At 40.9% G+C, this 27,604-nt stretch overlaps 1 protein-coding gene across 2 annotated transcripts in view; it reads right to left on the bottom strand.

Moving 5' to 3' along the window:
* Positions 1 to 27,604, bottom strand: part of PKNOX2 (PBX/knotted 1 homeobox 2) — a 275,457-nt gene that overhangs the window by 98,119 nt on the left and 149,734 nt on the right. The window contains exon 5 of one of the 2 annotated variants that reach the window (XM_063311480.1): positions 11,441 to 11,532. The exons of the other annotated variant lie outside the window; for it this stretch is intronic. The gene's annotated coding sequence lies outside the window, so the exon portion shown is untranslated. The remainder of the gene's footprint in view (positions 1 to 11,440; positions 11,533 to 27,604) is intronic. 2 annotated transcript variants of the gene reach the window in all.

Below are 27,604 nucleotides of genomic sequence, written 5' to 3'. Positions count from 1 at the left end.
TCTGGTGAGATGGGCAGCTATATAAATTTGATAAATAAGTAAATATAAATGTGGATGCCAAAACATTAACTGGGGTTTTCCATGGTCAGCATATCATTCTATTCCCCACTCTAAAATTTATCTGAAAGACCTGAGCTATGAAGCAGAATGCAGCATTAGAAAAGTGTCTTAAGTAAAATATTGCAAGGTACCTTGTTAAGAAAATATTTTAAGATTTTAAAATCCATATTCTAAATGTTAGAATCTAGACACTTATTACATAAAAAAATAATAATGGAGATAATTCTCAATTTTCTTGCTTGGAAAACAAATTCTGTAATGAAAGAAAAAAGATCTCAGATGATTTTCTAAGACCTATTCATCTCAATTACTCAAGAGTAATTGAGGAATACCATTTATTTTACTGTTACAGATGTTGTTGCTAGTATTCAGAATGGTGACACAAAGAGAAGCAAGTAGAAATGCTACTTGGCTAGGGATCAAATAAATATTTCTCATCAAAGGAAAGTCGGGATTCTCTGTCCTGAAAATAACCACCTGGAATATAAGAGGTTTCTCAGAAGTTAGGAAACAAGTTTAAACACTTTTGTTTTCCTAAGTCTTTTGGCTACTAAAGTCATGCTTTTCCATCAATTTTGACTGTTTTATTCATTGTTCTTTAACATCTGTTCCAAGTAAGGTTGATTTATAGGAATCTTTTCAAAAGTGCTCTTGTGTACTAGTTTATAACCACATTTTGTGTAGATGCTGCAGTTGAAAAGTAAGATACACTGTAAACGTTTTAGATAAATCACTCCCTTGGACAGTAAACTCAGTGTATCAACAAATACAACAAACATGGGGCCACCAAGGAACAAAGAAGGAAGATTAGCATGTTCATAATAATGATTAAAAACAAAACATTAATTACATCACATAACAACAACAGAGAAAGGAAGAAATGCCTCTCTTTTCCCCAACAAACCAGTTTGGACTTCCTACTCTATGATTCTATCAAAACAAGAGCTATGGATTCCTGAACATGGAAAGTGAAAGTTCACTTGGAAAGTTTCACTTGGAAAGTGAAACTAGAACCAAGGGAGGGGACAATGGGGCAGAAGAACCACCTGGCTTCTTAATTTCCTTATAGATTATAGCAGCTTCATCCAAACCAGGGGCCTTCAAATGCTTGAATTGCTACTTAATAGCATTCTTAACTACCCTGGCCTGAACTGAATTCTGAGAGTTGATATCCAGAAGTAAGGAAGACTACCTTATAATATTCTTTAGCAGAAATCTACAAGTTTGTTTGTTCATTTTCTGGGCTTCTGTGCTGCTTTAATCTTTATTAACCCTGAATGTCTTCCATACCCTATTTTTTAAAAAATAACTTCACAATAACATCACAAGGTAAACCTAGGATCAATAAAATGACTCAATTTCTGACAAAAGACAAGTGGAAGAATTACCACTCTATCTGCCCATAAGGCCTGCTGGGAAAAAAACAAAACAAAAAACCCAACAAGGCTGGGGGAATATGGGCTGCACTTGAGCCTGGAGTGACATGTTGAGGATGTGCTCTTAAAAGTGAATAGAGTGGGGTGGGGTAAATACTTTAATTTGATTTAATTAACATGAATGTAGTTACTCCCTCTCTACTGATTAATTTCCCTCTTCTGTCACAAAAACAACTCAGTGGTAATTGTAGGAGGCAGCATTTAAGGTTGGGTGGGCACATGCAGCCCAGGGATTTCAGGATATATACTCCAGTCATAGAGGACGACAGTTTTCTGTTTAACGGGTGAGAATCAGGTTTTGTAACTGATGCCACTTGTCCATGTCAAGGATGAAAACAAAAATGGCACATGACTAATTCACAGCAGTGCAACATTCAACACCTAATATTGCAATCTTGGACTGCAAAGCCTATGGAATTCTGTTAAGTCTTACGGCTGTGTAAACTTGCTTCATCAGCTTCAACTTCCTTGGCCTTTGTTAGTCAGTGACACTCTTTGTGCTTCTGTGAAACAATTTGCTGAAGTAGCATTAGCATTATGTTCCTAGAATTCTCATTCCATCTGAAGCTTCTCTAAGTTCAGTTCCTGAGTAAGGAAGGGATGGGTCTTGTCTCTAGGGCAGATAAGCCAGTGGAGGCATCTGAACAGCCTGACTGGCGTGTTGCTTGCTGTCTCTGCAGGGGTAAAAGCTAAACCTTAGCAAACATGCTACAGTAGGAGAATTTTGCTTTCCCCCGGTATCCATGGAAAAATCTATACCTGATTTACAGGAGCAAAGTCATGATGTGTGCTACTTGTCAACATGTATATTCATCATATTCATCAGGAGCCAGTTTGGGGTAGTGGTGAAGGCATCAGGCTAGAAACCAGGAGACCATGAGTTCTAGTCCTGCCTTAGGCACTAAACCAGCTGGGTGACCTTGGGCCAGTCCCTGTCTCTCAGCCCTGGGAAGGAGGCAATGGCAAAACACTTCTGAAAAACTTTCCCAAGAAAACTGCAGGGACTTGTCCAGGCAGTCTCCGAGAATTGGACATGATTGAATGGATTAATATCTACCTCTACCTCTGTCTCTGTCTCCATCCATTGGCCAAGAACAAGGCCTTTTGAGCAATATGACCAAGTTTTCATGAGTAGTGTTTTCTATGACACAAATTTCCAGGTCCCCCTGCTCTCCCCCACTCTCAAATTTCAGCTTCCTATCATACAAATCTTTTTACTGTTAATTCAGATTATAAAATGTGTTAATAGTTGCATAAGACTAAAATATTGATTTGACATTTCTATCTGGGTGAGTTGTTTATTGTTACTGTTTTTTTTCTTTCTTTTTTTTTAAAAAATAGTGACCCTTGCATCAAAAATCAGCTTTAAATCAGTACTATTTTGGAGTAAATGAATATAGTGTGAAATGAAGTATTCCAGGATACAGTGTACCCATTATCTACTCTTGACTATGAAAGCAAGGTCGTGTTTCAAGGATGACTCTGGAGTATGTGAGGCTTAGCAAAGTAACCCTCATTCAAAGCTGCTAAACCTGGTTAAGATAAGGTGAGAAATCTGAGTGCTTTGCATGTCGCAAAGAACCTGCTCCTTTTGGATCATCAACATGGATACAGCATCTGGAAAATATTTGACAACACACCCTACCCTTGCAATGAGTAAAGGGTGTCAGATTTCTCATGGAGTGTGTTAAGACCTCTGACTTTCCCCTTTGTTAAAACTCTCCACTCAGGACAGAAAATTGCAGAAGTGGTTCATACTTGGTTCTCAAAATGTGAACCCCTTTCAGGCTAAACCAGGGATGGGGACCAGTGGCCATCCAGCTGAATTACAACTCCCAATTCATCACCATACTAGGTAAGAACTACATTTCAATAGTATCAGGAATTCCACAGGTTTTCCACCCTTGACTCAGCTGTTTTTTTTAGGAATGGCCATGAAATTCTGCTCCAACTGCTTCAGGTTTCTATCATAGTCCTTTCATGCCCTTGAGAATCATGGCTGAATCTCTTCTGAGCTCCATATAGAATAAGGAGCTCTTGGATTGGATGGACCCAAAGTAGGAAACCAAATACCAGTAAAAATTCTACCCTGCATCCTACTTTTTTCCAGTCTTCATCTATGATGTGCTTTGTAAGAAGATGGGTGGACTTATACTCTCAAACTATTCAGGGGAGAAAAGGGAAGAAACAGAAACTGAGATAGGTACTGCCCAGAGCAAACTAATGGTAATTTCAACTGTATTATGGATGAAATGCGACCTCTCACTTCGTTCTGATTTTTGCATACTCCAGAGGGTGGCACTATGGCATGTTAGATAATTGTCTTGTGTACCATAAATGCATTCCTAAATCACAGCCCGTAAGCAACCTGAGCTACTAAATCTCAGGGCCGCTTGTCATAGGATTTACAGTTCTGGTTTTTTTTTTTTTTTTTTTGAGAGAGAATTGAACGTATAGTTAAATATAAAAACAAATAAAAATGAGAGACAGCTGTTGCTGATAACACTCAATTTATCTTTGGGACACAAATTCGCTTTGCTGCAGTAAATATGCCAGGAACAGCATTCTGTTTGCTGGAAAGATTTGGACAGCTCTCTCTCACTGGGGACCTACAGCTATGAATCTTGAAATAATGGTGTAAAGCTGTCACAGATTTCATGCAGTTCCATGGATGTATATGCAGCAAAAATACACATGTTGAGCCTTGTGAAAATTCACCAAGGACTAAATGGAGCTGTGCTTGATCCTTATAGTATTAGGAGGGGAAAAACCATACTTAATCCTAGTAGCTGAAAACCAAAGAAGAGCAAAATAGGGTGGATTAATTGTACAATCAGGGATACAAGCTGGGAAGTTTGGAGTACGAGGTCCCTATGTCTGCACTAATTATGAGCCAGGTCCTTCTGAAGTTCACATTCAGCTTACCATGACCTTATCCCATGATCCCCACAGTCAGCCTTCCATGTAGCTACTGATTTCTCTTTCCTGCATTAAAATGGGCTGCTGTCCTTTCAATCAAAGCCTACAGCTTGCAACTTGCAAGTCCTTGAAATGGCTTATTTATACATCTGGATGCATGGTGGCCTCAGGAAAGGCCCTCGAGACAGCTTGTTTATACAGGTTTCAGGGAGAATCCAGAGGCTAGACCATGGCATCTTGGGGGATCAACATTATAGGAAAGCAGTTCCCATAAGATAAAAATGACAACAAAAAGCACTGATCTATCATAGAAATAGCCCCCAAATTAGGGACTCTTCTGATAAGCAGCAACAAACATTCTTATGGCCCCATCAAATGTCAGTTATTAAACATCTCAAAGACAATAACAGACTAATTCACTGAATAAGTTACCATGAAGGCAACTGAAAGATATCAGGAATTAGTTGTAAAATAAGGAAACCGACTTAGCCTAGTTAGTTTCATCTTTCTTTTTGGGTTTTTTTTAATGGCTAATCTAAAATCCATACACATTACAGTGGCATAACCTAACTTCAAGGGTCTATGTGACCTGAAAGACCATGATTACTCATGAGTCATAAGATAATAAGAACCACAAGAAAAGCAGATGGGACAGACAACAGAGACTACTGTGACTTTCTCCTTTCAGCTTCTCATAAAGACAAACCTGACCACCTACCCTGAACTCTGTTCATCTACCAAAGCAGTAGCAGAAAAATGATCCTCATGCCCATTTTGTCTTTAGTTTCTCTTGATTAATGGCATGACTTTGTGTAGCAGCAGCAATTTGTTTTTTTTTAAAAGAGACTCAGTTGGAATATATACTGTTGAATCATTCAAAAGGAAATACAGGGTGACTCAGAGATGCCTGAGAAATGGTACTTATTTGAAGAACATGCCACTCCAAGTAGAGATAGTCAAAATCCTAAGTTTTACACATTCTTTTCTCTTTTCTCCCAAGTTCCTATTATGAGGGCTGGCCCTACTATTAGGTAGAGAGAGAGGGAGCAGTCCCAGAAGGCAATATTTATCTAGACGAATAAATACTGCTGGTTTCACTCATTCCCCCATGCCCTGCAATTATCCCCCCAACTACTAAATGAAACAACAGCTCCTGAAATCACATAGCCATCTGAGCCAAAACTAAATAAACCACATTACGGCTTAACAAAATGTGGGTATCTGACCAGTCTGACTAGTCATTAGACAGCTTCCTATATTTCTAAACTCCCCTATATTAAGGAGGAAAACAGTGATCTGATGGTGGGGAGGGAAGGGTTTTGCTAGGACAGCACAGCAATGCCCCACGTCTGATCAGAAATGCAGAAGTGCTAAGGAGAGGACTCTGTTGACCACCAAAGGCAATAAAAAGCAAGGAGTTTCCTCTTTTGGCTCCATTGTTCAGAGCCTTCATTTCCTCTATGTTGATGGGGAAAGGTCATGGAGTGAGGGTCAGAAAGCCACTTCCTTGCATATTGTCAAGATGCAGGGGAAAAAAGCTAGACCCAAGTAGTTACATAGAGGAGGAGGCAGTTGCTGGGAATGGGGAAAGGAACACCATGCCTCCCCACTGCAAAGAAAGATTGCTTCATCCTTGGAAAAGCATGGCTGTATCAGCATGCCTGCCCCTCTTTTTCCTTGTTCATAAATTCCACATAAAGTATTGAGCAGCTGAAATGCCAATTTAATTCTGCACCATAGCATGCTTCCATTCACTCTTCTGACTTAATCCTTTTCATCTAGCTTGCTTGTAACTTCTTGATCTTCAAATCAATTCTGTAAATAGCGGCTGAATATTTCATTCTTTCCTTTGCCTGGTTTCCTGCATTTTGATGGCAAAATTCACCACCTTATTCTATAGGGCTTGTACAAAAACTTCCCGGTTGAGACCCTCCAGACCCATTTAACAATGCAAGGGAGCCCAGAATAGATCCCAGTCAATTCCCCATCTCCCCGGTATCTTTGGGGGCACCGTGCTGCCTGGCTTGCCAATAACACCCTACTTTGTTTGTTTGTTTGTTTGTTTGTTTGCCTGGAATGCCACTCCATTTCCAAAGACTCGAAGCAGAACTGCTTGTTGTTGCTATGGTATGAGAAAGATGGAAGCTCATCTCCCCCTCTCTCTGAGTCTAGCAAATCCTTGAGTTCAGTAAGTCACCCAGGCAGGCTCATTCAAGGAACACCCACACTCAGGCCTGAGCTTCCTTGAGTTCAGCAGTTCTTTCTCACAGATCTTGGTCAGAAGATGATTGGGATGTTAAGGCTGCTCCTTTCTCACTTCTTCCCCTCATTTGTCAATGGGAGAAAAAGTTGTGGACTGAAGATCTGCCTTTTAAATTTTTGTTTACCAGTGGGAATACTGATTTCTTCATAAAGCTGCAGTCAGTCTTATATGAGGGGAAATTCCCATGCCTAAACCCCAACAATATATGAAGAAATACAGGCTGGGCCAGTGAGGTGTCAGCATCCTTTGAAAATTACAGCAAAAATGGCCATGGAGGTGCAGAGCCCTCCAGCCAGATGGGAAGGGGTTGTCCTCCTAATTGGAGTCCAGCAGATCACCGACTTCCAAAGGCTCCTTCTCCATGCACACTGGAATGTCCACATGGGAAATCTTCTTTTGCAACAGTAAGGAAAACAAGACTTGCAAGCCAGAACAAGACTAGCCTCAGCCTTCCTCAGAAGTGGGTTGGCAACAAGATGGAAGTTTCTTTATGAGGAGATCTTTAAGAAAATAATTTCTGTGGCAGCCAGGATGTGTGGATAAGCCCTTCAAGCATGTGTATGTGCATGGGGATGAGAAGAATAAAAGGCATTCCAGGTGGTAAGACCAATCAAGATCCTGGGAATACACTGATTGGGAGACATTTCAAGCTGCAATACTGGCAACTTACTATACAGGGCACCAATACACAGAACCATGTGTTTCCTAATTCTGGAAGACTAGACTGTCTTGGGAAGGTTAGCAATATCACTAGTATGGAGGGGGCACAGGATTTTCACTGGGAAAAACAAAGGAAAACAACTCTTTTGCTGGTTGGATTTTGCAGTTTTAATTTTGTTATTTATTAGCAGAAACTTGTAAAACACTCAAACTTCATTCTGTCCTAAAACACACCAGAAAACTGTGCCTCTGTGTCTTGGTAATTTAGTTATCAGGATTTGGAGGTGCAAGTTTTGTGTCTACTTCTAGCAAATGGTTTGGGCTGTATGTTGACAATGCTCCAAGCAGTGCTTAAAGGTTGCCTCTAGCTATCATCTTAACTTTTTCCACTGCCCCAGAAGGATACTATGCTAGAAGAATTGCTCTCTCTCTCTATTTCTAGTCTTCTGACATTGCACAGACTGCCAGGAAAGAAAAATAAATAAGCGGGAGAGATATGAAGAGTGGGGACCCCCTAGTGATATTCTTAGCTAAGCAAAGATTTCATTCTTTGGGGCATTTGGGCCAAGTTTACCCAGTTCAAAGAATACAGGTAATAACTCTTGAAATTCTCCTCTTCCCACAATGGGTAGCGTAAAGAAACAAGTTGCGCCTTTTGTGTGCAGGTCAAACGAAGATGCTGTAACAGGTCAGAAGACTGTGATCATTTTTGTAGCATTTGTCCCGCTTATTTGCAGGGTCTGCTTGTTTTACCCTGCACTCACTTAGTGAAGCTTAGTGAAGCCTCCCTGCTCCTGGTCCAGCGCTGTAACCACCATACCACAGCAGCGCTCCACAGGTCTGGAGTTAATGGTTACAATCAACCCATTTTGGTCCCATTTTAATCTTTAAGCCAGAGATGTGTCAATAATAGAAACACTGGAATCATCATCATCATCATCATCATCATCGGGAACTTTTAGTGGATAAAGTTGATATACTTTGAACAATAGCATCCAATAATCTAGTGGAAATTACTTGGACAGAAAGGGAAATTTCAGTCTCAACAATGCACCTCTCCACATGAAAAGCTGCATTTCTAATTTTTCTGTTCAATACACTAACGAGGCTATGGTATTTTGCCATCTTTGCATTCCTTACACTTCCAAACTTTTCCTAATTCCATTTAGAGGATTTTGTGTAGGGGGTGCCTTAGGACTTGACACATTCTCCTTGCTGTTCAACATCTACTTGAAAAGGTCCTCTATCAGTTTGGGGGAAGCTTCTGTTAAAATGAAATTTTACATCTCCAGCCTGTGCCAAGGAGGAGATGTTGTATATGTTCTTATCAGGTATCTGGAGGATGTAGAGACCAGGGTGAAATTGAATCCCAGCAAGACAGCAATCGCTGTTTGTCCAGAAACCTGTAGGCTGTCTAGTGTCCCCTTCCCCAAAAGAACTCTGGAAGCAAAGCAAAGCAGTAGGGACATGAGTTTGGGGTCCTTCTGCTAGCTTATTCTAACTTCTACCGGATCAGTAGGTGGACTTTATGGTTATGGGGAAGCTTTGTCCAGCCTGGCTGGTACACCAGTTGTGGCCATTCTCAGAACAGGGGGCCTTATCAACAATCATGCTCTTATTGATTCAAAGTTGGATACCAGAAACACATTCTACATGGGTGTGCCCTTGAAGACTATTTGGAAAGTTCAAGTTGAAGAGGCCATATCAGCCAATTTTAAATTAAGGAATATTTTGCCCTTGTCTTTAACAGAAAATGAGGAAGTGGGAAAAACGGCAGCGTTCCTTTTGAAAAATCCATACTATTTTCACCAAAAAGAAAGCTTTTTCCGATGTTGTGATCTATCCAAATACAGCTAGCAAAGAGGAGTTGTTTATCAGGGCAGAAAAAGGCTCTACAGATTCTAACTGAACAACCTTTTGTACAAAATCCCTTGAATGTCCTGGTCACTCCTGCAAAGTACTGAATCAGAAATGTAACTGGGGGAAAAACAAACCAGCTAAATGGTGCTCTTTGCAATTAATGTTCTGGAGAAAAATAAAAAACAAAATCACTTGGGGTGTGCAACAGCCACCCTTCTTCATAGTTCTTACAACGGCCTAACAAAACTGTAAAGAGGGATTAGCAATGAAGGCATCTAATGTACTTGCTCAGCTGATTTCCCACTACAGAAGAAAAAGTGGTATCATGTAAAGTTGACAAAAGGCTGTTGGAAACCTGTGTTTGTTCCTGGAGGAGATTCTAGGTCAACTTTTCCAAACAGTCCATTTAGTGTTAGCCTATGCTCCAATTATCAGTTGGATCACTATTTTTGGTCCAAGTTACACCAGGGTACTTTGGAACAATGTGGAAGTCTTCACAACACAGAAACTGGAATAAACAAACTGGCTATCATCCTTCTTTGGCAGGACAGCTCTCCCATCTTCTCAAAGAACAACTTAACATCCATGTTAGCTCTGATCAGCAGCAACTGGCTTTTAATGGATCCTACAAGGCTTGGATGCAAAATCCTGATCACTGGAATTATTTTTATTTATTCCTTTATGACATCTTTATCCTGCTTTTCATCCAGGAGACTTAGGGCCTTGCTTTCCCTCAGAATCTTTTGGAGGCCAATGGTGGCAAGCAGTGATTGGAGCAGACCGAAGGGTAGGTTTTTCAGACCACCACTTTTTGTTTTCATTTTGAAATACCTTTCTCTAACTCTCTTTCTGTCGTCCATTTCTTTCTCCTTAGCAGCTGGCTCTCAGGAAAAGAAAACCAGGTCTTAGCAGAGGTCTGAACTGATTGCTTGCAAAGGGCTTTTGAAATTAAGCTGAGGGTTGCATGAAATCAGGCTAAGGGCCAGAGGTTGCACACTTCTGGCTTAGGTCACCTTCCACCTGGACTAGTTTATTCGCACAATAACATTTCATCAGTTTTGGATGGAGTACCAGCTGTGACCTTCCAAGGTAGTCCTGCCCTCTCCATCATTAACCATGCTCCATTAACATCCTGTTTGGACTACAGTAATGCCTTAGAAGAAGAGTTGTGAATGGCTACGAGTCATCTCAAGGAGGAGCAGCAGCATAGCAGTTGCCTGGGGAACAACAGGGGAATTGGGGTTTTGCCCTCATGTAACTTTGATGAGCTTCCTAGAAACATCTGGCTGGCCACTGTAAGGAGACAGAGTGGAATAAATCTTTGGTCTGATCCTGCAGGACAGTATTATCCTTTTCATAGAATCTAGAAAGATTGAAGGTACGGAGTGAGACAAATAGCTCTGCCTTGGTCTCATGTATTCAGAAGGAAAAGAAGATGGAATTTGGGAGGGGAGACATTCTAATTTCTTCCCTATATGTTTTGCATGCACAGATGTGGATTCTGTGAAAAGTGACGAGCACAGGTTGGGAAAAGGACTGGCGGTGAGAAGGGGGAGGGGGAGAAGGATACTCATACGCTCCTCTACTAGCAGATCTGGATTACATCAATTTGGGAAAAGTTGCCCTAGTGATGAGAGAGATGAGGAAACTGAATTCCACACATCCAAGGGAAAACACATTTTCTGTAGAACAGTCATCAGAGGGAGTGCTTGTGTATGTTTTTTAAAAGCATCATGCTTTTTAAAAACTAATCAGTTAAATTGTTAAAAGCCACAGGAACAGATTTCTTCCTGGAGTCGTAATACTCTTAGGGTATCTTCAAATTGCTTCTTTCAGTACACACAGCAGCTTCACATTTGAGAATGTTCCCTTCTAACAGACCTTTATCTTTGCCTTAAGCCAACACCCATGTCTCATGTGAACACTGCCTGACCACCCTCCACCCCATGTGTATTGTTTTACGAGTGTGTTCTGATGTGTATTTATGTGAATATGGAGGCAGACGGTCTAAATCATATTATTTCCCCAAATCAGGCTTCTAGAGAGATCCTTTTATCATTCAGATACATCAAATCCACATACAGACAGACAGAGTTTCTAATATTCCATCCCATGAAATATCAATACGTGGATTCCCCATCAGTTCTGGGTACAAGCTAGCCCATTTTTTGTTCACTGATTGGGATGGAAATCAATTCACTCGGTTGCTTTTTACGTGGACTGATTGAAATGCGATGCTTACTACGGAGTGAGCTCCAACAGCTGCTTGCCTGTCTAAACTCTCCCCACTGCCAGCCGCACAAAAGCCACTGCTTCCAGCCAGAGTAGAGTCACCTGAAAAGAGACAGATAAAACCATCAGCTGGAGAAAAAAAGGATCTTCTTCATAGCAAATTCCACCCCCTACAAACAAAAAATCATCTGCAAAAGCAACAGAAGCTAAACACAACCCTGGTTATTTCTACCCAGCTCTGCAAAAATGCTGCTGGACAAAGCCTACAGGTAAGCCAAATAGGTTGCTTATTTGGGTTTTTTAAAATTTTAATTAAAAAACCGAGCTAGACTGGAGACATGTAACATCCTTGCAAAAATACCGCACACCCAGAATGACAATATTTAGCTCTCCCTGGCAAAAAGATGACCCTTTGTTGATGTTGTCCTTTGGGAAAGGCAAATTTGTTAGTGCCAGTTCCTAGAAGCAGAAGCCACATTCCACTCCAGCTATGTCAAGCAAACACTTATCTGGTTTTTCTATCCACCCAAAGGAACTTTCACTTCTGCTTCCTTTGGGGGCTTGCATACACTGGGTGTTTTGTCTAGAATTTACATCATTGGTTCAGCCTGTTATTAGAAAGAATGCAGACCACACTTGGGCCAAACAGTTGCACTGCATTCCATCTGCTTCTTTGCTGTTGCACCGGTGGTGCAGTTCAAGCTGTGGGAGGACCAAACGTACTTCTGGTGGGCTCACTTCCCAGTTTCTTACCCCCAACAATTTACTTCCCCCCTTCCAGGACCCTGCCCACCCCCACCCCCACCCCCTCAGTTCCTTCTCTCCCGAGTCTGGACAGCAGCAACACTAGCTATTTCTCAGTTCTAAAATAATTTGGGTGTGTTGTAGAGCAGAATTGCAGCTGCATCTAGTAGACCTCATTTCTCTAAGGGCTCTGAAGGAAGGAAAGGAGGAGGATAATGGCATTTTTGTTGCTTTTGAAAGAAAAAAGATTTTTGGGTTTGGAGGATGTCTTGGCTATAAGGCCTAGACCTTCACTCAGTGACACATGTCCAGGTGGGTTCTTTCCCCCCCCAAAGACCATGTTTATTGTGATTTTTGTGGCCAAATGCATGAGCAGAAGAACTGGATAGACATTTTTTTCCAGGGCAGAACTCTGCTTAAGTAGTGAGAATGGTGCCATTACAGAAAAAGCACTTGGAAGCTAGCAACAAAAAATGCTTCTGCTGCTGGTGGTGTTTCTGTAGATCATGCGCATCTTTCCATTAGTCAGAAGCTTCCCTGATTTCCCAATCTGGAAAGGCCCTCTGGGAGAAGTTCCCTCCTTCCTTGGGACTTAAACAGTGGGAAGTCAGGGAGGCAATGAATGTGTACAATGAAAGAAAGAATATCCATGCACACAAACATGGACATGCTCCTCAGCCACTATGTATCTAAATAAGTGCAAGAACACCTCACTCCTTCCATGAAAATGGCTCTGAAGTTTTCTTTCTCATTTGAAAGAATTCTGAACACAAATTCAACCAACTGAATGAGAATGGGGAAAAAATAAAATAAAAAAATAAATTGCAGGAGACTTTCTCTCCCTTGCACTTCTCCAAAACAGGACCTCTGGAAAGCTAAAGCATTATGGATACATACGTGTCAGGAGTGTTATCTGAGGCCTTTTGGTACCTTCTATATTACTTGCTCTACTTTTCCAAGCTCACCTGTGGAATTCCTAACCACTCAGGTGTTCAGAAGAAGGGTTAGAAGGCCAAATGCTTTTCAAGTACCCTCTGTACAATCCCAGCTACAACTTAGAAAGGCCGTCAGTCCATTAATCATCTAGCTTTCCAACACTTATATTTAAACACATTTGCATATTGCAAAAATTCAGCAAAAAAGTCTTGTTTTTTGGAGATCCTTAACTTAGGTGACAGGTTCTCTTTGTGATTCATAATCGTATGCAGAAAATGTTGTTATTTTCATTGCATTACTGATGAATGTAATGCCTGGACTCTATTAAGTTTAAGGAAGGTTTAACTGAGCCTGGGCAATTAAAGTAATATTTCTAAGGTTCTAGTGTCCCAGTAGGCTGGTGTTTACTTTGAATACTTGCAGCTTTCACCCTTTGGCAGTCTAAATATGTGCACACTTTACAATGTCAATGAAGGGTAAATCAGTTTCTGATACAATACAGAAACCATTCTAACTACTTGGCTCAAATAAAAATATTATAGAAACCACAAAAAAGGAAGCCATAACAGAAAACAGTGTACAATTAATTGCTGTTCTTGTATTCAGATTGCTACCAAGCTTTAATTAATTTCCAAGATCTACAGCCTGTCTCAAAGCTCAGGTTTGTGCATCCATGAGAGAGCAAGATGGTTAAGATGCTGGACTAGAAACCAGGAATCCATAAGTTCTGTTATTCTTTAGGCACAGGAACTGGCTGGATTACTTTAGGCCAGTCAAAAGCTTATTGTTATGGGCAAAACAGGAGGAGGGAGCATTATGCATTTTGCCTTGACTTGTACAAAATAAAAGTGGGATTAAAATCTAATTTAAAAAAAACTTAGCCAAAAATTGCCACCATATTAACAGTTCAAACTTTTAATAATATGGCCACATGTCATACTCTGCAAGGACAGTTACTTGAAACTCAAAGCTCATTCCCTTTAACTGAAGGCATTCTCTGCTTGAAAGATTGTGTAGCTCAAGTCTAAAGATTCAGAACTTTATGAAGATAGACAGCAAGGATTTTGAAGTTCCTCTCAAAAATTAGCATCTGGACAGCAGACTGAGAAGTCCCCCTTGAGATTCTGGTGCTGCATTTAATCTTTTCTGCCAATGTAGAAGCAACATCTACATTTGTTTCTGGTAATGTAAGATACTGTTAGTGTAATCTTACAGTAAAGTTAGAGCTAGTACTTCTGAGTGTGCTTCTTGTCTGGGCTACCTTGCAAGGCTAACATCAATCCTGCAAGTCTGAAAGTACATCTCTCCCTCCCCAATTTTACAGTCCAAGAAACTAGGGAGGGTCCCTTCTGAGATGTTTGACACATCCACATTCCTTTTGCAGACTCAGCTGTCACTTGTCTGACCATTATCTAGTCTGCAGCTCTTCCTCCTGTCTTCCAGGGTCATTCCCACACACCCACATTACACATTCCCCCAGACAGAGTTGGTACACAATTTGGGAATCCTCTTGGACTCATGGCTATCACAGCCATGGACAGAAAGGCCTTTGCATTAATCCATCTTGTGTGCCAGTTTTGTCTATTCCTGGATCAGGAGGCTGTCTCACGGTTGCTTACTCGTCAACCCCCCGTTGAATTATTGCAATGTACTCTACATGGGTGCATTCAGGAGCTGCAACTGGCCCAGAATGCCATTTTGGGCACTCAGCCATATCCCCAAATAATTCCACAGCATTGCAGGCTGTACTGATGAGGTTATTTGAAGGACCACCTGTCTCCAACTGATTCTTCTCATTCCCCCCAAATGCGGCAGGGTAGGCATGCTCCCTTCTGTGAAACAACATCATCCAGCAGGGTCCAGGAGACATGCCTTCCCTGTGGCAATGCCTGCCCTATGGAACAGTATCGTCCCCCCAAGATTTGAATGCCCTCCACTCTGTTAACCTTCTGGAGGGTCTTGAAGTCCTCAGGCATTGGGGTCAGGATATTAGTTGAGGCCAGTGTGTGAGCTTGGTTAGTTTTTTTTTCTTCCAGATTTTATATTACATTAGGAACCTTGGTTGCATGGTATTGTTTATGAATGCTTAATTATTAGCAAGTTTTTCGGTTATAGACATCTTACTTCTGTGTTATGCTGCTGGCATGTTTCTCTATACCACTAGCAGCCCAGATTCCAGATGCTGAGATGGGAGGCCATATAAATAATTTAAGTAAGTAAGTGAAAAGATAAAAAGATAAAAACATATAAATACATATGACCCTACAGTAATTCAGTATACTAAAAGCTAATGCACTACCTGCAGAGTTCAAATGTTATTTCTTAAAGCAGTTTACAAAAATGTATATCATAATTTTGTATAACAAGCAGTGGCAATATGATGCCTAGACATAGTGATTCTCTGGATGGTGATCATATTACTTGAAAGTTTTTTTTTTAAATCAAAATGGTCCAAATCACATGAGATTTGGAATGAGAACACTAAAAGCCTGAAGGATCCTTAGAATGACATTCTAGAATCTCATGAAATTTGATGATCTTGTAAGGTTCAGCCATGGGGGTGGTGGTGGTGGGGTGGATTGGGCACCTGTATCATGGTGCCATGTTGTGCATTAGTGCCCACTGTCTGGAAATGCTGCTGGCCACAGATCTGTGGGCTTCCAGGAACAGCAGCTTTCCTTGTCCTCCAGCATTTGGATAGATGGATGTGCGAAGTGTTTCCTGCTGAAAGCTCCTGCTAACTTGCATTAAGAAATGTGCCACACTATATGTCAGGGTCTCCTGAATTTATAGTGCAGCTCCATGCAGTCTGAATAACTAGGGATTAAAAAGATACCTTCTTGAAGGAAAAGAGAGAGAGAAAATGAGAGAGAGAGAGAGAGAGAGCACATTTAGGTGACACTGTCACCCTGGACATTCCTGAGCTGGGGAAAAAAAATCAGATACTCTCTCCCTGAGTAATGTCTCACCTTGCTTTCATTTTTCCAGCAACTGCTCCAAGAAAGCTTTTCAGGATGAAACATCCTGCTTAATCACATCTTGTCTGCCAGCTTGCCACACTTTGAAGTGTAGGAGCAATTGAGTGATATGAAGGCAAAATGGAAAGGAAAGTGAGAATGCAGAAACAGCACCCCCCTGTCAAGCCACCAGGATGTATAGCCCTCCTCCAGCCCTGTTCCCTTGTCGTAGCTTGCTATGCACAGTGTGGCAAGGCTGTGAGCCTCCAACGTTGGACAGAGAGAATGGAAAATGGAGGACACCAAGGGAACACGTTTTTCAAACCATGATCCTGTTTCTACTTGAAGCGATCCCCATAAACTTGCGGAACTTCTTTCTGAAGGTTATGCTATTGCAGTGGTTTTATGTAGCAAAAACTCAAAGTGAGAAAGTATCCTGAAGCTGTGGCATTTTTTGTTGATTCCAAAACAAAAACCAGCAACGAACTCCCCCCCACAACCTTTACCAGTGGAAGTTCAGTCTATTAAGTACAGGAGTGCTTCCTCCAATGAAGCATTGGATCATAGCTTAAAAAACATGGATTTGTGCATATATGTAAAAATGCGCATACTACACGTACAATATCTTGCCGTGTTTACATATGATCCAGGCTTGTCTCTCGTTCCCCTCCCAAAGTATTTTAGGGGTTTGCAGTTTAGCATGTTCCAGAAAAGCTATGAGTTCCATTTCCAAAGACTGCACCCCTCACTTTTGCCCCTCGGGGATGGGGCACACGGGAGTTGATCAGGAACATCTGGAAGGTTACAGCTTCCATGGAAGGCAGCTTATTTTACCAGAAGCGTCTGATGAAGTGGATGGTGAACCACAAACACCCACATCACAATAGACACGTGATTCTTTGTTGCTTACCAAAACCAAAAAATCTATCTTGAAGATACATCAGTTACCAACTTTAATCCAATCTAAGAAGCCCGGTGCCTGGGGAGACTCATGATTAACCTGCTTTCCCCCTAACCAGCTGGCCCGGAGGCTACAGAATGGCCAATGGTGCGGATATCAAGCTGTCTCTCCCCAAATGCCTAATTAACAGGCAGGTTTGGCTGGAGGAGAACACCATGGGAGGTAAGCAGATATGGGAACTGGGGGCAGCAGGGGTGGCAGAACCTGCTCATATATTAACTTCAGCTCAAAATCTATCAAACTGCCTCGGTTTACATACAGATCCCTTGTGGGAGGTGGACAGCACATGTTTGCATATACACCGCTCCCACCGTCGTGCTGGAATCTCGTAAGAAAAGTCAGGGAAATAGCAACTTGTGAAATATTAGGAAGTGTTTAAAAGTATGTCAAAACTGGGGATGTAAAATGAGGAATGTGCTAACAAAACAAATCAATTCATATATATGATCCAAGGGCTAGAAACTACTGACTTAAACAATTCAGTATTCAAAACAATTAAGGTCCTTTGCCTGGATAGGCAGCTATATTTGAAGATGAAGATGTTGCTCTTCCTCCATATATTAATACATAATTATTATAAATAACAATATTAAATAAATAAATACCTTACAACTGCAGTTTATTCCCACCTTCTTTCCCCCAACCAAGAATGAAAATTCACAAAGTAGTATTATAATGAGCTCTGTACATTAGTACCACTCAAAACCATGTCTCTTCTTTGGAAGGCCTTGTGCATTGCATATGGAAGCTTCTACATTTTAAGCAGAGCTTACTGTATTGCCAAGTGGAGGAACCCCAAAGATCAGAGAAGAATTACTTAAAAAAATATAAATGTAACTAGAGTTGGGCGTTCCCTAAAAAAAAAAGCCAAATAAGACCTGAGTTTGCTCTGCAGGCACAGAATGGAGAAATGGTGTTTTGATTGGAACAGGAATATTCCATCCTACAACATTTTGCTGCACAGGTCATCTTTGATGTTAATATTAGGTCCTCTCAATATTAATTGAACTTCATCTTTGGCTCAGTGGAGAGGACATCTAGAACTTTGCAATTCAGGCTAGCTGCAAGGATCAGGATCAGGTGATGGGAAAGGTCCTCTGCTTACTGCTCTAGAGCAGGGTTTCTCAACCTTGGCAACTTTAAGATGTGTGGCTGGGGAATTCTGGGTGTTGAAGTCCACACATCTTAAAGTTGCTAAGGTTGAGAAACCCTGCTCTAGAGAGTTGCTGCCAGTCAGAGTAAACAGTACTGGGCTGTATGGGCAAATATGCTCCTTTTAAATTTACAAATTTAATCGCACCAAAAAGACTCTGCAAGTCCAAAGAGTATTTTTGCAACATTTCTTGAGATAGAAATAGACACAGTTTAAGGGGACTGATGATTGTATGTGTGTGAACACTTGTGCTTTTCAACAGTGTGGGTCACCTCTATGCTTCTGGAATAAAATTATGTGTGAATACATTTGAATAATTGAGAGAATGGAGTGTGAGTGTGTGTGTGTATGTGTGTAGGGGGATGAGGGAGAGGAAAACATGGTACGAATGAACTGAACAAATGTGGCTAGGTTGAACACAGTTGCTCAATGGGAAATCTGTGCTGGGCCAATAAATAATAGAGAGTCGCCTTGCCCTGTAGAAAGTGGCTCATACTGTTTGGCTCCAGGCAAAATAAAGGGAATTCAGTGCCCCAAAGGGCTAGAACAGTGGGATTAATAACACATCAATTTTAATGCAGATTTTTTTTTCTGCTTCATAAACAGCAAAGTGAATGTTTGAGCATCTCAGCAGGGGGTTAATGAGGACTCTGATTAGTTATTCAGATTTCCTTACACTGCCTCAATCCATCCTTCTAGAGGGAGAGGAAAGGAGGATGGGGGAAAAAATACAGTAAAGCTGTTCTTCCCTCTATCCTTCTGTTTTCTAAGCCAGCTCCAGCCATAACAGGCAAAACCTTACAGGTAATCGGAGAACATCCAAGGGAAGAGAATAACAAGATATGCAAGATAGATAAGAGAAAGTACATCACTCAGTACATTCTGATAGGCTCCAGAAATTGTCACAAGACAGTTATGTTTTGCTTTATTCTTGTTGTGCATTTTCATTTTTTAATTATATTGATGTTTTTTACTGGGTTCGCCACACCCAGGGTTGCTTGTGAGATGGGCAGCTGTATAAATTGAAATAAATTGAAATAAGTAAATAAATACTTGGTTCCATATAATTTCCCGTAAACTGCCTTGAGTCTGGTGGAAGTCAGGGGCATACAAATTTAATTTATTATTATTATTATTATCATTATTATTATTAATATTACTATTATTGCTTACACAGATAATGTAGCTCTCAACAGATGTCGAGTGATCACTGGAGGAGACTGCTGCCTTCAGGTCCATTTCTAAACTGTTTGAAAAGCAAACGGTGATTGACAGAGACCTGTTGGTCTGTGGTACTCATGGTCCAGAAAAGGCAGTAAATTCTAATGAAGGTCATGTTCCCTCTACATCTTGCCCATTGCTAGAGAAGAGATGGAGTTCTTATTTAAGCCCTGCACACTTCCTTTCCTGATTCTTGCCTGTGGGCCTTTCTTTTTTTGTCCAACATGTATTCAGAGAACTGATGAGCTCAGATATACAGTAGAGGTTTCCTGAAAATGCTGCAGGCACCACCCTCCCCTTGCATCACAGTCGACAAAGAGGAGATCAATGAGAGACCGGGACAAGGGGTGGGAAGAGAGAAAGACGACATGCTACAGCATGACTGTCACCAGTGCTATCAAAACTGAGTGGGCAGGTCTGGTTTTGTGATCTGCTGAGAAACCAATAGCTTCATTTTGTGACCCAAATTTGATGACTGCTTATTCCTCTCTGTGACCTGGTGAGAAGCTATTCTTTGACATAAGCCGGCGGGGTAGTGGGTGGGGTGGGTGCTGAGCTGACATTCAAGCTTAGGGGAAATAAAATAAAATAAAATAAAATGGGACATTAGGTGGAAGTGCTGAAGCCATTCCAGTTTCCTTGGCAGGTAGGGAAATATTCACAGGAAATGTTAACAACGGATTCAGATAATATTCTCCTAAACCAAATACCAGTTCTCTTGAACATATACAGTAACTATTGCAGGAGATTTGACCATATTTGGAGCACACAACTTGCAGGGTTCAGCCGTATCAATTGTTTTTGAACTTTTTACTTTTTACTCCCATTTATATTTATTTATTAGAATAATTTTATATTTGTATATTTTATTTTATTGTATGGCTGTTGGTTTAATTGATTATTGTAAACTGCCCAGAGTCCTGCGATGGGAGGAGATGGGCAGGGACAAATTGAATAATAAATAAATAAAATAAACCCTATTATGGGACAGAGAGGGGCAAAATCCCTAATGTTTACTTGTTTGGGAGTACTCATAAGCTTATTGCAGGATATTTCCAAGGAACTGGCCTTTGTGGTGCCCATTTTTTAAGAATGTTCAGAGCTTTGATTTATGCATGGCATCCAGTTCTTTTGAAAGTGGTCAGTCTTTTGAATAGTGTCAGTCACCTCTGGTTTTATTCTTGACTAAATAGAGTGGCTTCCACTTCAGCTCTCTCCTAAGCAATATAAGACAGATAAGTAGCATGTGATCAACCTTGGCTTCCCCAGCCATCTGCTATTGGTCCCAGTCCTTCAGACTCTTCCAATCTTGAACATTCCCTGATTAACAGAACAATTAGCATATTACTATGCTCAACAATTATAAATTCTTTCCTAATCAATCAATCAATATGAGTGCTATTTCAGGGCACCCTGAAATTTAATATTTGAACTGAATGGTATGTAATTTCCAGTATCCAGAAGCTTCAGCTGGTCCAAAATGTGGCCATGCAGGCAGTCATGGGTGCCCCAAGATCCGCACATGTGACACCACTGCTGTGCGAGCTGCACTGGGTGCCAGTTTGCTTCCGGGTCCAATTCAAGGTGTTGGTTATCACCTTTAAAGCCCTACATGGCATGGGTCCAGGTTAGCTGAGGGACCACCGCATCCCCATAATATCAGCCCGTCCCACCCAGTCATGCAGGCAGGGTATGCTATGGACCCTGCCGGTAAGGCAATTCCACTTGGCAGGGTCCAGGAGGCGGGCCTTCTTTGCAGTGGCACCCACCCTCTGGAACATTCTGCCCCTGGAGGTGAGGCAGGCCCCTTTGCTCCCGGCCTTCCAGAAGAACTTGAAGACCTGTTTCTGCCGCCTCACTTGGGGTGGGAGGGGCAATAGTTCTTCGCTCCTTGGATTTTGTATCTATTTTCTTTATTTATACCAGTTATTGATACTGTAATTTATATTTTTATGGTTTTAACTGCTGATTTTATTGTGAACCATCCAGAGCCTCCTTTTGGGGGGAGATGGGTGGTGATATAAATTTGAATAAATAAATAATATTTGAATGGAATGGTATGTTAATCCTGGTTTGCGGTGAACATTAATGGTTTGATCCTGCTTTGATCCATGACTGGGTAAAACAAACCAGATACCACTAAAATAACCTGCCCTGCTCTGATTTAAAAGCCAAGAAAATGCTGGATTTCTTTTAACCTGGAAAAGTGGAAGATCTAAAACCAGGCATTAGTCTTTGCATTCATCCACTGTACTAGTTCTCTTTTCTCTTTTATCCTCTGTGTCTGCAAAAGCTCTGCAGGGGTAGGCAACCACTTTCCAGTCCATGAAGTATAGCAATAATCCTGCATGGATTGAAGACCTTAACAGCTGAGGCTCAGTGAGTTTATGTGTAGTTTTAAGGGGTGAAGCCAACCCAGGGTTACAATGTTGAAAGCCAGTTCTGAGCAAGTATGAAAGAGCTACAATTGTTCTTATAATGGCAGAGTCTAAAACATACTAGACACGTGGATCTAGTCCAACCCCTTGCCCAATGCAGAACTCCTTCCTTGACACACAGCATCCAACCAGGGTGTGTCCACTGCCTCCCAAATCAGTCAGGCCTGAACAAGAACTTCATTTGTTGGCTAATTCATATGCGCAGGTAGCTAGAGGTGCTCCGAAGGAGTAGCTTGTGTAAACTTCATAACATCGTCACACGTGGAAGACTTCAACTGGCTGGTCACATCTTCTGCATGGAGAACATGCCCTAAAGTGGTAATGAGTTGGACTCCTGATGCTAAACGATGACGAGGACGCCCTCAAATAACATGGTGAAGAACACTCACACAAGACCTGAAGGCATTGCATATCACATGGAAGGACACTGAAACACTTGCCTGAAAGAGCTGGAGAACCCTTACTGCCTGATATGCCACATAGCATGGACCCAGGAGAGAGAGAGGTAGCTAGAGATAAGGTGTACTCATCCCCCTATTATAAATTTAACTTTAAGAGACTATTGCTGGCTATGGGATATAAACATACTCATATATGACCTAAAAGGAGGGGGAATATCTTTAATAAACAGAGACCACCTAGAGCATAGGAGGATCACAAATGTTCTTTTCTCTTTCTCCCTTCCATCACTTTTGAACCACCAAATGAATTTTACAGCGAAAGAACTTTTTTTCCCAAGCTTTCCCCTTCAATGTAATCGAGAAGCCATTTATTCCTCCATAACATTTGCTTGAAGGAACGTTAGAGCTGAATTATAGCTGGGTCCATTATCTCACAATAACTGTCTGGGAAATGTTAATGCCTAGATCCTGCAGAATGCCATATTACAGTTTTTATGGTGGACATAACATTTTTATGAACTTTTTCTCAGGTAACACCACCATTTGCTATGGAGAAGAGAACCTACCTTGGGTTCATTAGCTTGGGTATAAACTTCATGATAGCCTTGGGGTACCTTGAGAGAGACATCCCCAAAGTATTGCCATCATCACTTTATTTGTATGGTAAACTCACTCAAAGTGGCCCACTCCATCATCATAACGGTTTCCTTAATAAAATGATTTGTTAACAATACAGGGCTACAAAACCGAAATAACTGGGTATGTATGTATGTATGTTTGTGTATGTGTGTGTGTGTATAATATATTAATACATTAGTGTGTGTGTATATATGTTTTACACACACACACACACACACACACACATATATGTATATACTGTATATATAAAAGGTAAAGGTAAAGGTTTCCCTTGACATTAAGTCCAGTCGTGTCCGACTCTAGGGGGCGGTGCTCATCTCCGTTTCAAAGCCGAAGAGCCGGCGTTTGTCCATAGACACTTCCGTGGTCATGTGGCCGGCATGACTACACGGAACGCCGTTACCTGCCCGCCGAAGAGGTACCTATTAGCCAACTCACATTCGCATGTTTTCGAACTGCTAGGTTGGCAGGAGCTGGGACTAGGAACCAGAGCTCACCCCGTCACGCGGATTTGAACCGCCGACCTTCCGATCGGCAAGCTCAGCAGCTCATATACATATATATATATATAATACAGCAATATTAAGACCAAACAATTCACAGACAATTTATAATATGGCCTAACAACAAGAAAAAAAAAAGTCCAAACAGCCCCCAAAATAATGCATTTTATCAAAACCGAAAGATTGTCTCAGCACTCTCTGAACTTTGATGACTTCCTTCAACAGCATGGCCAGTAGCAATGGATTATGGCAGCTGCTGGGCAAAATATCTGAAGACACAGGATGACTCTTCCTGCCCAACATGAAAATCCTAAAACCTGTTTTTATGGGAGAACTGTTATATCCAAAGCTTCATTGCTACAGCAATCTGACTTTGCAAGAAACATAAAGGGACTAAGTGGAAACAAGAAGAACTCTTAAGATATCTCAGGAATGACCAGTACCTTCAGGATGACCATCTGAAGTGCTTCTAATTCCATTCCTCTGACCTCATTTCTCCCACCCCTGTTCAAGGGAGCTGTATTTTATTCAGACTTTCTTAAATGGTCTTAGAAAAAGGGTTTTCAGTATTTTATGTTTTCTTAGTAAAAGAAAAATCTCAGATCTCTCCCCCCTCCCCTGCATGTTTTAAATGTGTTTGTGTCTCTCACTTCTGGAATAATTCTTTTTCTTCCCTTTTTAAAAAGAAAGATGGATTTTATGGCTTCATGCTTGATTTGCCTCTAGCTTCCATTAAGTGTCATAACTATTTCATTATGGGAAGCCTGGTCTCCTTATTTGCACCTGCATTTGAGGGTTCCATCGTTTCATTATTCTTTGAGACCGAATGCTTTTAACCCTCTGACATTGTGAGTAAAATCTGGATATCTCACATGAGTTTACAATACTTAGGCTGACAAGTGTCAGCACGAACACACCCAGGGTGGAGGGAAGGGAGGCAGAAATGACCTGGCAGGTCCCTCTAGATGGGCAGAATCACTTTTAGAACATGCACAATGATATTAGACAATTGTAGGGCAACTCTTCAGGTCAGCAGGCCTGTCATCAAGGAGGTAGCACAAAAGCTAGGAAGGCTAATGGTAGAAACCCCACACACCACTTTATTGGAAGGGGAGCACTCAATGGTAGTGTCAAACTACAAGTCATGAAAGGAAGATTCACAATCTACAAAAGCATGCAGAAAAAAAGGAGAGTTTCTAGTCTGGACTATACCACTTCAGGTTTGAAGCAGAGGGGAAAATAATATGTTTGAACCCCTTCCTGCATGTGAATTCTTTTAATTTGAAAATAATTGTGTATTACTTCCCAATCAACTTTAGTTTATAAGCTAAGCATGGTTGGACATTATTATTACTATTATTATTATTATTATTATTATTATTATTATTATTATTATTATTAATTCAATTTGTATGGCTGCCCATCTCATCTGAGCAATTCTGGGTGGCTCACCACAGGTAAAAACAATCCAATAAAAGCAAGTTAAAAAACCAATAAACAAACATATAAAACCATCAGTAATAATTTTAAAACAAAAAATAACCTGACCAGCAGCAGAATCTATTCTTACATCAGCTCAACATAGCCACTGTAAGAGCTCCCTACCATTGCCCTATCCCCAGGCACAGCAGCACAGCCATGTCTTCAGGACCTTCCTAAAGGCCAGGATGTTCCCAGGGCGGGTGCTGTGGAAACTAGCGGGAAGGGAAACTACTAGGACGTTTCAAGGCTGTAGATGAGACTGGGAAATTGAAAAAAAAAGAAAAGAAAACCAACATCCTGGAAGAAGGCATTGGCAAACCACTTCCATATTGTTGTCAATAAAACTGCAGCATTATATTTATGGAGACAGCAGGAGTCAAGCTTCGCTCAAAGGAGACTTGATTTCCATTTCTACAAATCCCAAGGGCCTTACCAGCTTTTGAAATCAAACTATCCTAGTATTAATGAAAGTTAGTGGCTGAGGAGGGCCAGTCTTTGCTGTTTGATGGAATTAATTCCTGCAAACTCTTTGCCATGTGTAAAGTCAGTGACAACTAATGCTCAGTGGGGCTAGTGGAAAGAAAGACAGGGGCCAGCAGAAGTGAAACCAAGGATTCTCTCTAGACAGAGACAGTTAAATGTAGTAATTTGAAGGAGCTTGAAGGAGCTCAAAGATATTTAAACAATGCATTGCAATTATATAGCCTTTATCAAGGAACAATGTCTTACTAATAGGGGTTTTGAAGGGGTGGATCTGTGATTCATTTGATTCTGCATTGAAATAGTAAGTCTATGACTTTTTCCCTTTCCAGTTTAGGCACACCACATCTGAACAAGCAATAGAACCTAGGACTTTTAGAAGCCTTAGAAAAAGTTATTTGAAATTTTTTTTTAAGTGGACAGTGGGAAGGAAGGGAGAATTGAGATTCTTCCATAGTGATGAACAAAACTTCCTTTCGTAAGCAGCTTCTTTTTGCATAGAGAATGTTGTGACAAGATAACTCCAAGATTATAAATCTGAATTCAAATGAAAGTGGGGGCTTTCTGCAGGATACTTCACTAGTTTTGGACAGGAAAGGGAGGACATCATGTTTCTGCTGTCAAACCCATGATGAGAACACAATACTCCAAATCTCTCAAATGTGGATTGTTTCCAAACATTATAGAATTATAATTTTATTATGACAGAAAGGGAACATTATTAATAATATTGCTGGAGAACAATCCTATCAACAAACTGCAAAGGAAATGTAAATGAAATGAAATTTAGTTGTTTCCTGGCACCCTGATCCTGCCTTCCAATTATTTTGACTGCCAGTATCCCATTCAACTGCCCAGTGTGACACACAACCCAGAAAAAGTTGTGTACCACTGGTTTTGAAAACGTATCTTGCACATCCAAAGATGCGGCATGTCAGAGCTAAGGATGGAAACTCCTATCCATCAATGGTTTGGGCATCAAGGTAATAATAAAAGCATTTTTGGTACAGGCTTCGCCATATCCCTGGTGGCTTGACTGAAAGAAGGAATGTTGTAGTTTTGGAATGTATGGACCTTACCTTGCATTGGGTTTGTCAGGGAGAGACGTTAACTCCCATGTTACAATTTTGTTTGCTGAACAAAACTTGATCTAGTATTTAAAATGAAGACATCCTGCTGGAGCACCTACACCCCACCCTCATGAATTTCCCTACAGAAAGCAAATGATTCTGCACCTGTTCCTAAGCAACTTGGGATTGGTTCTCCTCCCTCCTGCTGTAAACAAACTGTTTCCTAGGCTCCCTCTTTGATACTAAAGAGATGTCATAAAAAAAGAGAGATCCTTTTCTTTGGGACCACTGCCATATGCTTCATTTCAGTTTTAAACTACATGTTAATTGTTCGGAATTAAGAGCTCCAGCTGGAAAAAGCAAACAAGCAATTTACAGACCTTAAGATAACACCCAACTTATCCACATTGATGTAAAAAAGCTCCCCTTCTTGGTTGGGTGGAATTCAAATACTGACTGGATTGTGTGTGTGTGTGTGTTTTTAAATAAAGCCTGATTTTTCAAAACTGGATTTATTCCCAGATATATTCTTAAAAACAACAACAACAACAACAACAGAGAAGGAGAGAGAAAGGTGTTTCCCCATGGATGACACCTCAGGTTACCAGCCAAACGGCCTTGTAGACCTACTCCATCTTTTCCTTCATTAACAGATACTTTGTTTTCAAGTGAAACACACAAACAAAAAGAGCAGTGGAGAAAACAGGAGAAGGCTATTTTTTATATCCTCTTTGAGAAATTTGCAGAGAGATATCGTTGGTGACTCTGGAAATCAGATTACTGGTTCAGATGACTCTTCAGTCTGATCTGGCAGGAATGTTCTTATCGTAGGTTTATTCTAGATGGACAGCTCCATTGACCATCAACCTAAACTCACTCAGCAACTGTTCCACCTTTTCTTTTAACAGAACTTTTCATTTTGGTAAGGAAAAGAGGTACAGCAGATATACTACAAAGAAAAAAACAAGAGAATTATAAGTAGAAGTGCACCTGGAATGAGTCCATAGTCTGCACCGATGGGTAGCAGTTCTACATGGGTGAAGGACTAGGATTTTTCTAGTCGATCCTAAAGATGCTAGATACTGTTCCAGGAACTGTCCCTCCTTGTGGGGGAGATGGGCAGTGATAAATTTGATAAATAAATAAACAAACAAACAAACAAACAAACTTCTTTATGTAAAGCAGGTGT

This window comes from Candoia aspera, chromosome 9 (assembly GCF_035149785.1).
Source record: "Candoia aspera isolate rCanAsp1 chromosome 9, rCanAsp1.hap2, whole genome shotgun sequence".
Lineage (NCBI taxonomy): Eukaryota > Metazoa > Chordata > Lepidosauria > Squamata > Boidae > Candoia > Candoia aspera.
The sequence above is the reverse complement of the archived record's forward strand: the minus strand, read 5'-3'. Positions and strand labels throughout refer to the sequence as shown.